Source organism: Myxine glutinosa, chromosome 2 (genome assembly GCF_964187855.1).
Source record: "Myxine glutinosa chromosome 2, kmMyxGlut1.1, whole genome shotgun sequence".
Classification (NCBI taxonomy): Eukaryota; Metazoa; Chordata; class Myxini; order Myxiniformes; family Myxinidae; genus Myxine; species Myxine glutinosa.
Window position 1 is genome coordinate 33,318,213 of NC_136262.1, and position 12,098 is coordinate 33,330,310.

General features: G+C 48.1%; 1 protein-coding gene and 2 long non-coding RNA genes across 4 annotated transcripts in view; 2 read left to right on the forward strand and 1 right to left on the reverse strand.

Annotated features, from left to right (window-relative positions):
• LOC137422652 (uncharacterized) overlaps positions 1-12,098 on the forward strand; it is a 1,758,619-nt gene that overhangs the window by 412,153 nt on the left and 1,334,368 nt on the right. The window lies entirely within an intron of this gene.
• The window catches only part of LOC137421920 (uncharacterized), a 107,561-nt gene that overhangs the window by 48,508 nt on the left and 46,955 nt on the right, over positions 1-12,098 (forward strand). The window lies entirely within an intron of this gene.
• Positions 1-12,098, reverse strand: part of LOC137417904 (uncharacterized) — a 49,971-nt gene that overhangs the window by 32,203 nt on the left and 5,670 nt on the right. The window contains exons 1-2 of one of the 2 annotated variants that reach the window (XM_078773146.1): positions 4,014-4,065; positions 159-261 (exon numbers count right to left, since the gene is read on the reverse strand). The exons of the other annotated variant lie outside the window; for it this stretch is intronic. The gene's annotated coding sequence lies outside the window, so the exon portion shown is untranslated. Of the gene's footprint in view, positions 1-158; positions 262-4,013; positions 4,066-12,098 lie in introns of those variants that run through there. 2 annotated transcript variants of the gene reach the window in all.

A 12,098-nucleotide genomic window follows, 5' to 3' on the forward strand; every position in this document is an offset into this window, starting at 1 on the left:
GTCAAATTCCTAAAACTATCAATTTTCATCCGATTGACTTGAAATTTGAACAGGATTTGCATGTCAGGTGATGAAATTAAACCAACAATAATTTTGGAGGCCAACAAAGGTCAAAAGATAAACCGAGGGATGGCACACACCTTGATTAATCATCTTACCTGTGAAATACTGGGATGAGAGTTTATAGCAATGTCAGGGTTCGTACCCAGGCTTGACAGCTTAGAGGCGAGTGTGTGCCAGGATGTCCAGTTTAATGTCCACCTGAGGGACGGCACACACATTGGTTAATCACCTTACCTGCAGCAGACATGTACACCCCTCGGCTGGTCATTCTGTGAATGATTAAGGAATATGTAATAAAGTTCCCCCTCCCCCTCCCCCCCCTCTCCTCCCCTCCCCCTCCGTTCCCCTCCCGCCCTCCCCTCCCCTCCGTTCCCCTCCCGCCCTCCGTTCCCCTCCCGCCCTCCCCTCCCCCCCGTTCCCCTCCCGCCCCTCCCCTCCCGCTCCCCCCTCCCCCTCCCTCCCGCTCCCCCTCCCTTTTCCCCCTCCCCCTCCCCCTCCCTTTTACCCCCTCCCCCTCCCCCTACCCTTCCCACTCCCTTCTCCCCCCTTCCCCCCTCTCCCCCCTCTCCCTCCCCCTCCCGCTCCCCTCACCCCTCCCCCTCCGATGCAGACGATGATCCTACAACATGGGAAGCCCTCAAGAACGGTGACTTTGTTGTGACCAAGTCTATGCAGGCATTCTGCAACCTCTTCACAGACCAGGGGTTGGAGCAGGAGATCAAACTTCTCAAGAAGCATGGTGCACTGCCTGGCATCACACAGGACGAAGCTGCTCTCGACAGGTTTGTCACTACAACGCCTCACCTTGCGCGGTTGGTGCAGAAATATCTCCAGCCCTTCCCGAAGACTTCAGCAGCAGAGGAGAAGAAGAAGGAGCACTACCAGCTGGCAGGAGATATATGTATCAGGTCAAGCCAGAACGTTCTCAAACTGAGGGACAGTGTCATCCTCCACTGTGAGGGAAACCCTTACACAGTGAGCACGCCTCTCAAGAACATTTTCTCCTCAGCCGTTATCCCGGAGAAAGCCAAGTATGACATCCTCAACTATCCGACTCTGGGGCAAGAGCTCTATAAGACGTTTGTGGAGGAGCGGCTCCTACCAACATCCAAACTATCAATTTGGGATCGAATGACCAGGCCAAAGTATAAGACCTTCAGCAACTGGAGGCCGAAGAGTAAGGTGAAGGTTGGTGACAAGGTCATCAAACGACGGGAGGATCGGGAGCTCCTTGGGAGATGCCTAATAATTAATCAGTCAGTCAAGGCCGTTGCTCCTACCAAAACTCGAGGAGACAATTGGAACCTACGAGATGTCAGTGATGCCCCGTTCTATGTTTGCCCCTGATGGGACACTACTCCTGCCAGTTGACAAGACCAGCCTCATGCATGCCATTGAGGCGCAGCCCTCTCAACCGCCCCCTCCAGATCCAGTTCAGCATCCCACAGCATCTACTTATATCCTGGATGCAATGGCCGTACTGCAGGCGATGAAGAAAACGCCAGGGATGAAGAAAATCATTCACCTCAAGCACGCCTTCATAAATACCATTAAAAAGCGTACATATAAGGGTGGTTTCGAAGAAGTCAGGGTACTCTTTGATCAATATCTTCCCCTCAGTCTGAAAGAGAAGACAAGGGCAAAGAGGGCTACATCAGACGAAGCTTCAAGCACTGGATATGAGGTCCATGACGAAATGAGCATCACGACTGTTCCTCTGCGGGAGCTCTTGTCCTCCTCCAAGACCAAAGGTCAGCTTGCAAGGATTCTTGCCCAGGGACTTCTACGGGGGTTTGAGGGACAGGATCTGCGACTTATCGTCTCATATGACACCAATATCAAAATCAATGCACCCCACAGGCTTGAAGAGGACTTCTTTACCCATGAGCACGAGGAGGCTGACTCACAGATCCCCCTTCATGTTCTTCACTGCATCAAGGATTGTGAATTCAGACATATTGTTGTTGCATCTCCGGACACTGATGTGTTGGTCCTCCTCATTGACCTCACAGCGCATGGACGTTTGGGAACTTTGACCACATTGGAATTTCACACAGGAAATGGCAACAAGTTCAAAAAGATCGATGTGGTGGAGAGAGTGAGGAGCATCAGCCGTAAGAAATGTCAAGGTCTCATTGGGATACACAACTTCACTGGCGCTGACTGGGGTGGTAAGTTCGTGGGTGTGACAAAGAAGAGGTGGATCACAGAGTACTTCAAATTGGGTCCCAATGATCCCATCATTGATGCCTTCCAGAGATTGGGAGATGGCCCTCTCTCATCGACGGAACTAATAGACGGAAAACTCCCTGAGGAGATGCAGCCACTCGAACACTTTGTGTGCCGCGTCTACTCTGCCAATGGCCCACAAAAACTCCCCCAACTTCGCTGGGAGCTCTTCAGGTCGAAAAACATGGAGTCTGAGATGCTGCCCCCCACTCGAGCTACATTGCTGCCTCATATTCAACGGACAAACTTTGTATGCATGGTGAACAAAGCCTATGTCACTACACATCCCCAAATTCCTAGTTTGGAAGACTGCGGTTGGGTCATCAAAGATGGTGCAATCTTCCCTCTACGGTGTCTTGAACTACCTGCTCCACAAGCGGTTCTAGAACTGATCAAATGTGGCTGTAAATCATCTGTCTGCGCACGCAACCGTTCTTGTGCGAAGAACAACCTCCCCTGCACGCCGCTTTGGAAGTGCCATGACCAAGGATGTCAAAACGTCAGGCATGAGAAATTCGATATTGAGGACGAAGAAGTATAAGGATCGGAATTGTAAGTACCATTTTTGTAATTGATCGCTGATTATGGGTACATTGATGATATTTGTTTAGTTAATGCATACACGGTGTAAAACTGGTGTAGTAGGGCCTATATATTGGTGCGATTAGACCTTATATTACACTGGACGTAGTGTAACTCAACAAAGTGTAAATAGATCTGTCATGAGATGAAGAATGTGGTGCATTATAATATGTACTTGCTCAGCATTTATGTGTCAAAACGAATGTTTTGTAGTTGCACGGTATATCATGAGATGTGACTTTTTTGTTTTCGCCACATTTTCACCCACCCAAATGACATTGACCATGACCTAGTTTATAACCTGATCGTGACCTCGAATGTAAAAAAAGATGTCACCACTGAATTCCTCACCCAATAAGACCTATATAAAGTGGTACTATACGATATAATTCAGTTATTTTGGCTAATTCTACCTTTTGGAGCCATTTATGACCCTGTGGTGACCTTGAGCCTATGACCTTGACCTCAGATCACCTCGTAAACAACATAATTGAACTCGGCGCACCCAGAAACCCTATCCTCGACACCAAGATCATGAAGCTAGCATGTCTGGGAGCCGAGATATAGATTGTGCAATTTTTGGGGGTCACCCCCCCCTAAAAGGCCCCCCAAAATACCCGAAAAGTTCGCGAAAAATTCAACCCCTAATTCTCCTTTTAGTTTACCCCCTAAAGTTGACACAACTGCAAAAAAATCACTTTTGGCCCAAAAATCGAGTGTCATGACATATAATGCACTAAAGGTAAAATGTCCCAGTTCGACCTTCACCTTCCGAAATGAAGAATATTTTTGTTTTCTCTCGACGTTAATTGTGAAAAGGAAAGGATAAACCAGTTATAGTTACAATAAAAAATTTAAAAAACCACCTTTAGAGGACATTTTTCCCCGCAAGCGGGGGTTGGCCATGGCCTTTTTCGGGAACTGTGGTCGTTGTTGTTGTTTTTCGGTCCCCTTTTTTGAAGCAATGTTTTACGGCCGGATGCCCTTCCTGACGCCAACCCTTTTTGCCAGTTACAATGATACAGTTATTCCAGATAATAATGCCAGATGACAGTTACAATGATAATTTATTATTGATAAACTATTGTACAAAATGTGAAAAACGTGATCATTATTCGATATAAATTACACATAAACACCTGATCAGGTTACTAAACATGGAGGTAACAAAATGTTCACGGAAGTTACCCCGAGCATGAATGGTTAATGACGTTGTGTGTAAACTCCGCCCACATTTAGCCCCCACCTTCTGCAACAGAACAACGCCAACGATGATGTCACAGCTGCAGCAGCGCCCCGTCCCTCGACTCTCTACCCTTTATCACATCCCTGTCCGTCTCTCTACCCTTTATCACATCCCTGTCCGTCTCTCTACCCTTTATCACATCCCTGTCCGTCTCTCTGCCCTTTATCACATCCCTGTCCGACTCTCTACCCTTTATCACATCCCTGTCCGTCTCTCTGCCCTTTATCACATCCCTGTTCGTCTCTCTACCCTTTATCACATCCCTGTCCGTCTCTCTACCCTTTATCACATCCCTGTCCGTCTCCTCTACCCTTTATCACATCCCTGACCGTCTCTCTACCCTTTATCACATCCCTGTTCGTCTCTCTACCCTTTATCACATCCCTGTTCGTCTCTCTACCCTTTATCACATCCCTGTCCGTCTCTCTACCCTTTATCACATCCCTGTTCGTCTCTCTACCCTTTATCACACCCCTGTTCGTCTCTCTACCCTTTATCACATCCCTGTCCGTCTCTCTACCCTTTATCACATCCCTGTCCGTCTCTCTACCCTTTATCATATCCCTGTCCGTCTCTCTACCCTTTATCACATCCCTGTCCGTCTCTCTACCCTTTATCACATTCCTGTCCGTCTCTCTACCCTTTATCACATCCCTGTTCGTCTCTCTATCCTTTATCACATCCCTGTCCGTCTCTCTGCCCTTTATCACATCCCTGTCCGTCTCTCTACCCTTTATCACATCCCTGTTCGTCTCTCTGTCCTTTATCACATCCCTGTCCGTCTCTCTACCCTTTATCACATCCCTGTCCGTCTCTCTGCCCTGTATCACATCCCTGTCCGTCTCTCTACCCTTTATCACATCCCTGTCCGTCTCTCTACCCTTTATCACATCCCTGTCCGTCTCTCTGCCCTTTATCACATCCCTGTCCGTCTCTCTACCCTTTATCACATCCCTGTCCGTCTCTCTACCCTTTATCACATCCCTGTCCGTCTCTCTACCCTTTATCACATCCTTGTCCGTCTCTCTACCCTTTATCACATCCCTGTCCGTCTCTCTATCCTTTATCACATCCCTGTTCGTCTCTCTACCCTTTATCACATCCCTGTTCGTCTCTCTACCCTTTATCACATCGCTGTTCGTCTCTCTACCCTTTATCACATCCCTGTCCGTCTCTCGACCCTTTATCACATCCCTGTTCGTCTCTCTACCCTTTATCACATCCCTGTCCGTCCCTCTACCCTTTATCACATCCTTGTTCGTCTCACTACCCTTTATCACATCCCTGTCCGTCTCTCTACCCTTTATCACATCCCTGTCCGTCTCTCTACCCTTTATCACATCCCTGTCCGTTTCTCTACCCTTTATCACATCCCTGTCCGTCTCTCTACCCTTTGTCACATCCCTGTCCGTCTCTCTACCCTTTATCACATCCCTGTTCGTCTCTCTACCCTTTATCACATCCCTGTCCGTCTCTCTACCCTTTATCACATCCCTGTCCGTCTCTCTACCCTTTATCACATCCCTGTCCGTCTCTCTACCCTTTATCACATCCCTGTTCGTCTCTCTACCCTTTATCACATCCTTGTTCGTCTCACTACCCTTCATCACATCCCTGTTCGTCTCTCTACCCTTTATCACATCCCTGTTCGTCTCTCTACCCTTTATCACATCCCTGTTCGTCTCTCTGCCCTTTATCACATCCCTGTCCGTCTCTCTGCCCTTTATCACATCCCTGTTCGTCTCTCTACCCTTTATCACATCCCTGTCCGTCTCTCTACCCTTTATCACATCCCTGTCCGTCTCTCTACCCTTTATCACATCCCTGTTCGTCTCTCTACCCTTTATCACATCCCTGTCCGTCCCTCTTCCCTTTATCACATCCTTGTTCGTCTCACTACCCTTTATCACATCCCTGTTCGTCTCTCTACCCTTTATCACATCCCTGTCCGTCTCTCTACCCTTTATCACATCCCTGTCCGTTTCTCTACCCTTTATCACATCCCTGTCCGTCTCTCTACCCTTTATCACATCCCTGTCCGTCTCTCTACCCTTTATCACATCCCTGTTCGTCTCTCTACCCTTTATCACATCCCTGTTCGTCTCTCTACCCTTTATCACATCCCTGTCCGTCTCACTACCCTTTATCACATCCCTGTCCGTTTCTCTACCCTTTATCACATCCCTGTCCGTCTCTCTACCCTTTATCACATCCCTGTCCGTCTCTCTACCCTTTATCACATCCCTGTCCGTCTCTCCACCCTTTATCACATCCCTGTCCGTCTCTCTACCCTTTATCACATCCCTGTCCGTCTCTCTACCCTTTATCACATCCCTGTTCGTCTCTCTACCCTTTATCACATCCCTGTTCGTCTCTCTACCCTTTATCACATCCCTGTTCGTCTCTCTACCCTTTATCACATCCCTGTCCGTCTCTCTACCCTTTATCACATCCCTGTCCGTCTCTCTACCCTTTATCACATCCCTGTTCGTCTCTCTACCCTTTATCACATCCCTGTCCGTCTCTCTACCCTTTATCACATCCCTGTCCGTCTCTCTACCCTTTATCACATCCCTGTCCGTCTCTCTACCCTTTATCACATCCCTGTCCGTCTCTCTACCCTTTATCACATCCCTGTTCGTCTCTCTACCCTTTATCACATCCTTGTTCGTCTCACTACCCTTTATCACATCCCTGTTCGTCTCTCTACCCTTTATCACATCCCTGTTCGTCTCTCTGCCCTTTATCACATCCCTGTCCGTCTCTCTGCCCTTTATCACATCCCTGTCCGTCTCTCTACCCTTTATCACATCCCTGTCCGTCCCTCTACCCTTTATCACATCCTTGTTCGTCTCACTACCCTTTATCACATCCCTGTTCGTCTCTCTACCCTTTATCACATCCCTGTCCGTCTCTCTACCCTTTATCACATCCCTGTCCGTTTCTCTACCCTTTATCACATCCCTGTCCGTCTCTCTACCCTTTATCACATCCCTGTCCGTCTCTCTACCCTTTATCACATCCCTGTTCGTCTCTCTACCCTTTATCACATCCCTTTTCGTCTCTCTGCCCTTTATCACATCCCTGTCCGTCTCTCTACCCTTTATCACATCCCTGTCCGTCTCTCTACCCTTTATCACATCCCTGTCCGTCTCTCTACCCTTTATCACATCCCTGTCCGTCTCTCTACCCTTTATCACATCCCTGTTCGTCTCTCTACCCTTTATCACATCCCTGTCCGTCTCTCTACCCTTTATCACATCCCTGTTCGTCTCTCTACCCTTTATCACATCCTTGTTCGTCTCACTACCCTTTATCACATCCCTGTTCGTCTCTCTACCCTTTATCACATACCTGTCCGTCTCTCTACCCTTTATCACATCCCTGTCCGTCTCTCTGCCCTTTATCACATCCCTGTCCGTCTCTCTACCCTTTATCACATCCCTGTCCGTCTCTCTACCCTTTATCACATCCCTGTCTGTCTCTCTATCCTTTATCACATCCCTGTTCGTCTCTCTATCCTTTATCACATCCCTGTTCATCTCTCTACCCTTTATCACACCCCTGTTCGTCTCTCTACCCTTTATCACATCCCTATTCGTCTCTCTACCCTTTATCACATCCCTGTCCGTCTCTCTACCCTTTATCACATCCCTGTTCGTCTCTCTACCCTTTATCACATCCCTGTCCGTCTCTCTACCCTTTATCACATCCCTGTCCGTCTCTCTACCCTTTATCACATCCCTGTTCGTCTCTCTACCCTTTATCACATCCCTGTCCGTCTCTCTACCCTTTATCACATCCCTGTCCGTCTCTCTACCCTTTATCACATCCCTGTCCGTCTCTCTATCCTTTATCACATCCCTGTCCGTCTCTCTATCCTTTATCACATCCCTGTTCGTCTCTCTATCCTTTATCACATCCCTGTCCGTCTCTCTACCATTTATCACATCCCTGTCCGTCTCTCTACCCTTTATCACATCCCTGTCCGTCTCTCTACCCTTTATCACATCCCTGTCCGTCTCTCTACCCTTTATCACATCCCTGTTCGTCTCTCTACCCTTTATCACGTCCCTGTCCGTCTCTCTACCCTTTATCACATCCCTGTCCGTCTCTCTACCCTTTATCACATCCCTGTTCGTCTCTCTACCCTTTATCACATCCTTGTTCGTCTCACTACCCTTTATCACATCCCTGTTCGTCTCTCTACCTTTTATCACATCCCTGTCCGTCTCTCTACCCTTTATCACATCCCTGTCCGTCTCTCTGCCCTTTATCACATCCCTGTCCGTCTCTCTACCCTTTATCACATCCCTGTCCGTCTCACTACCCTTTATCACATCCCTGTCCGTCTCTCTATCCTTTATCACATCCCTGTTCGTCTCTCTATCCTTTATCACATCCCTGTTCGTCTCTCTACCCTTTATCACACCCCTGTTCGTCTCTCTACCCTTTATCACATCCCTGTTCGTAGCTACCCTTTATCACATCCCTGTCCGTCTCTCTACCCTTTATCACATCCCTGTTCGTCTCTCTACCCTTTATCACATCCCTGTCCGTCTCTCTACCCTTTATCACATCCCTGTCCGTCTCTCTACCCTTTATCACATCCCTGTTCGACTTGTTACCCTTTATCACGTACCTGTTGGACTCGCTACCCTTTATCACGTACCTGTTGGATTCGCTACCCTTTATCACGTACCTGTTCGACTCGCTACCCTTTATCACGTACCTGTTGGATTCGCTACGCTTTATCACGTAATTGTTGGATTCGCTACGCTTTATCACGTAATTGTTGGATTCGCTACCCTTTATCACGTACCTGTTCGACTCGCTACCCTTTATCACGTAATTGTTGGATTCGCTACCCTTTATCACGTACCTGTTCGACTCGCTACCCTTTATCACGTACCTGTTGGATTCGCTACGCTTTATCACGTAATTGTTGGATTCGCTACCCTTTATCACGTACCTGTTGGACTCGCTACCCTTTATCACGTACCTGTTCGACTCGCTACCCTTTATCACATCCCTGTCCGTCTCACTACCCTTTATCACATCCCTGTCCGTCTCTCTACCCTTTATCACATCCCTGTTCGTCTCTCTACCCTTTATCACATCCTTGTTCGTCTCACTACCCTTTATCACATCCCTGTTCGTCTCTCTACCCTTTATCACATCCCTGTCCGTCTCTCTACCCTTTATCACATCCCTGTCCGTCTCTCTGCCCTTTATCACATCCCTGTCCGTCTCTCTACCCTTTATCACATCCCTGTCCGTCTCTCTACCCTTTATCACATCCCTGTCCGTCTCTCTATCCTTTATCACATCCCTGTTCGTCTCTCTATCCTTTATCACATCCCTGTTCGTCTCTCTACCCTTTATCACACCCCTGTTCGTCTCTCTACCCTTTATCACATCCCTGTTCGTCTCCCTACCCTTTATCACATCCCTGTCCGTCTCTCTACCCTTTATCACATCCCTGTTCGTCTCTCTACCCTTTATCACATCCCTGTCCGTCTCTCTACCCTTTATCACATCCCTGTCCGTCTCTCTACCCTTTATCACATCCCTGTCCGTCTCTCTATCCTTTATCACATCCCTGTCCGTCTCTCTATCCTTTATCACATCCCTGTTCGTCTCTCTATCCTTTATCACATCCCTGTCCGTCTCTCTACCCTTTATCACATCCCTGTCCATCTCTCTACCCTTTATCACATCCCTGTCCGTCTCTCTACCCTTTATCACATCCCTGTTCGTCTCTCTACCCTTTATCACATCCCTGTCCGTCTCTCTACCCTTTATCACATCCCTGTCCGTCTCTCTACCCTTTATCACATCCCTGTTCGTCTCTCTACCCTTTATCACATCCTTGTTCGTCTCACTATCCTTTATCACATCCCTGTTCGTCTCTCTACCCTTTATCACATCCCTGTCCGTCTCTCTCCCCTTTATCACATCCCTGTCCGTCTCTCTGCCCTTTATCACATCCCTGTCCGTCTATCTACCCTTTATCACATCCCTGTCCGTCTCTCTACCCTTTATCACATCCCTGTCCGTCTCTCTATCCTTTATCACATCCCTGTTCGTCTCTCTATCCTTTATCACATCCCTGTTCGTCTCTCTACCCTTTATCACACCCCTGTTCGTCTCTCTACCCTTTATCACATCCCTGTTCGTCTCTCTACCCTTTATCACATCCCTGTTCGTCTCTCTACCCTTTATCACATCCCTGTCCGTCTCTCTACCCTTTATCACATCCCTGTTCGTCTCTCTACCCTTTATCACATCCCTGTTCGTCTCTCTACCCTTTATCACATCCCTGTCCGTCTCTCTACCCTTTATCACATCCCTGTCCGTCTCTCTACCCTTTATCACATCCCTGTTCGTCTCTCTACCCTTTATCACATCCCTGTCCATCTCTCTACCCTTTATCACATCCCTGTCCGTCTCTCTACCCTTTATCACATCCCTGTCCGTCTCTCTATCCTTTCACATCCCTGTCCGTCTCTCTATCCTTTATCACATCCCTGTTCGTCTCTCTATCCTTTATCACATCCCTGTCCGTCTCTCTACCCTTTATCACATCCCTGTCCGTCTCTCTGCCCTTTATCACGTACCTGTTCGACTTGTTACCCTTTATCACGTACCTGTTGGACTCGCTACCCTTTATCACGTACCTGTTGGATTCGCTACCCTTTATCACGTACCTGTTCGACTCGCTACCCTTTATCACGTACCTGTTGGATTCGCTACGCTTTATCACGTAATTGTTGGATTCGCTACCCTTTATCACGTACCTGTTGGACTCGCTACCCTTTATCACGTACCTGTTCGACTCGCTACCCTTTATCACATACCTGTTCCGGCAGGGTCGGCGGCATGGGGGGGGCATTCGCGGGCCATACCCCCCCCCCCCCCAAATGAGTTATTGTGCCCCCACCCGCAGGCCAAGCCTTTGGCGCCAAACTGCGTTTTATTAATTAATTTATATTTATCATATTAAAAGTGAAAATCTTTTCGCTAAATGAAATGAAATAAAAACAAAAATAAGAAAAGAAAAAAACACCCTGTTGGTCATATTTGCATCAGGTCACATTTGAGGAAGTAGTGTGCTCATTGCTCATTGATGAGGAATTTAATAAGGTGTGGCACATGGCCACGGCTGCCAGCGCATCACTGAGAGACCCGTGATCCCTAAACGGAGACGCAAAGCGAACACGAATATGGATGAGTATGTCGTTATGGGAACTACAGGGCACAAGTATGATGACGATAAAACAGAACTACGGAGACTGTACTACAACACTATTGATTCAGTGCTTGGAGAGATGGATCACAGATTCAGCGAACGGAACTCACACTTGGCGAGTGCACTTGTTGCACTGAATCCAGAAAGTGATACATTTCTTGATGTAAAGGCTGTGAAGCATATTATGGACCTGTCACGATCGCCTATAATTGAGGCAGAGTACGAAGTTGCTAAAGAGTTTTTTCAGCTCACAAAAAACAACTAGAACTGCCACTTTAAAACTGCTGGCAGTGATGACCGGTTTACTCGCACCCACTTTTGATGCAACCCCACTGTTGATACAACCCCACTTTTGATACAACCCCACTTGTGATACAACCCCACTTTCATTGGACATGCTTTGACACAACCCCCTTGGATACAACCCCGACACACACACACTACACACACACACACACACACACACACACACACACACACACACACACACACACACACACACACACACACACACACATCCCCCCTACCCCCCTCCCACACACACACCCACACCCTCCCCCCACACGCACACCCCTCCACACACACAAACACACACACCAACCCCCCCCCCCCCTCCACAAACACACCCCACCCCCAACACACACACACACACACACACACACACACACACACACACACACACACACACACACACACACACATCCACACATATCCACATCCACACAT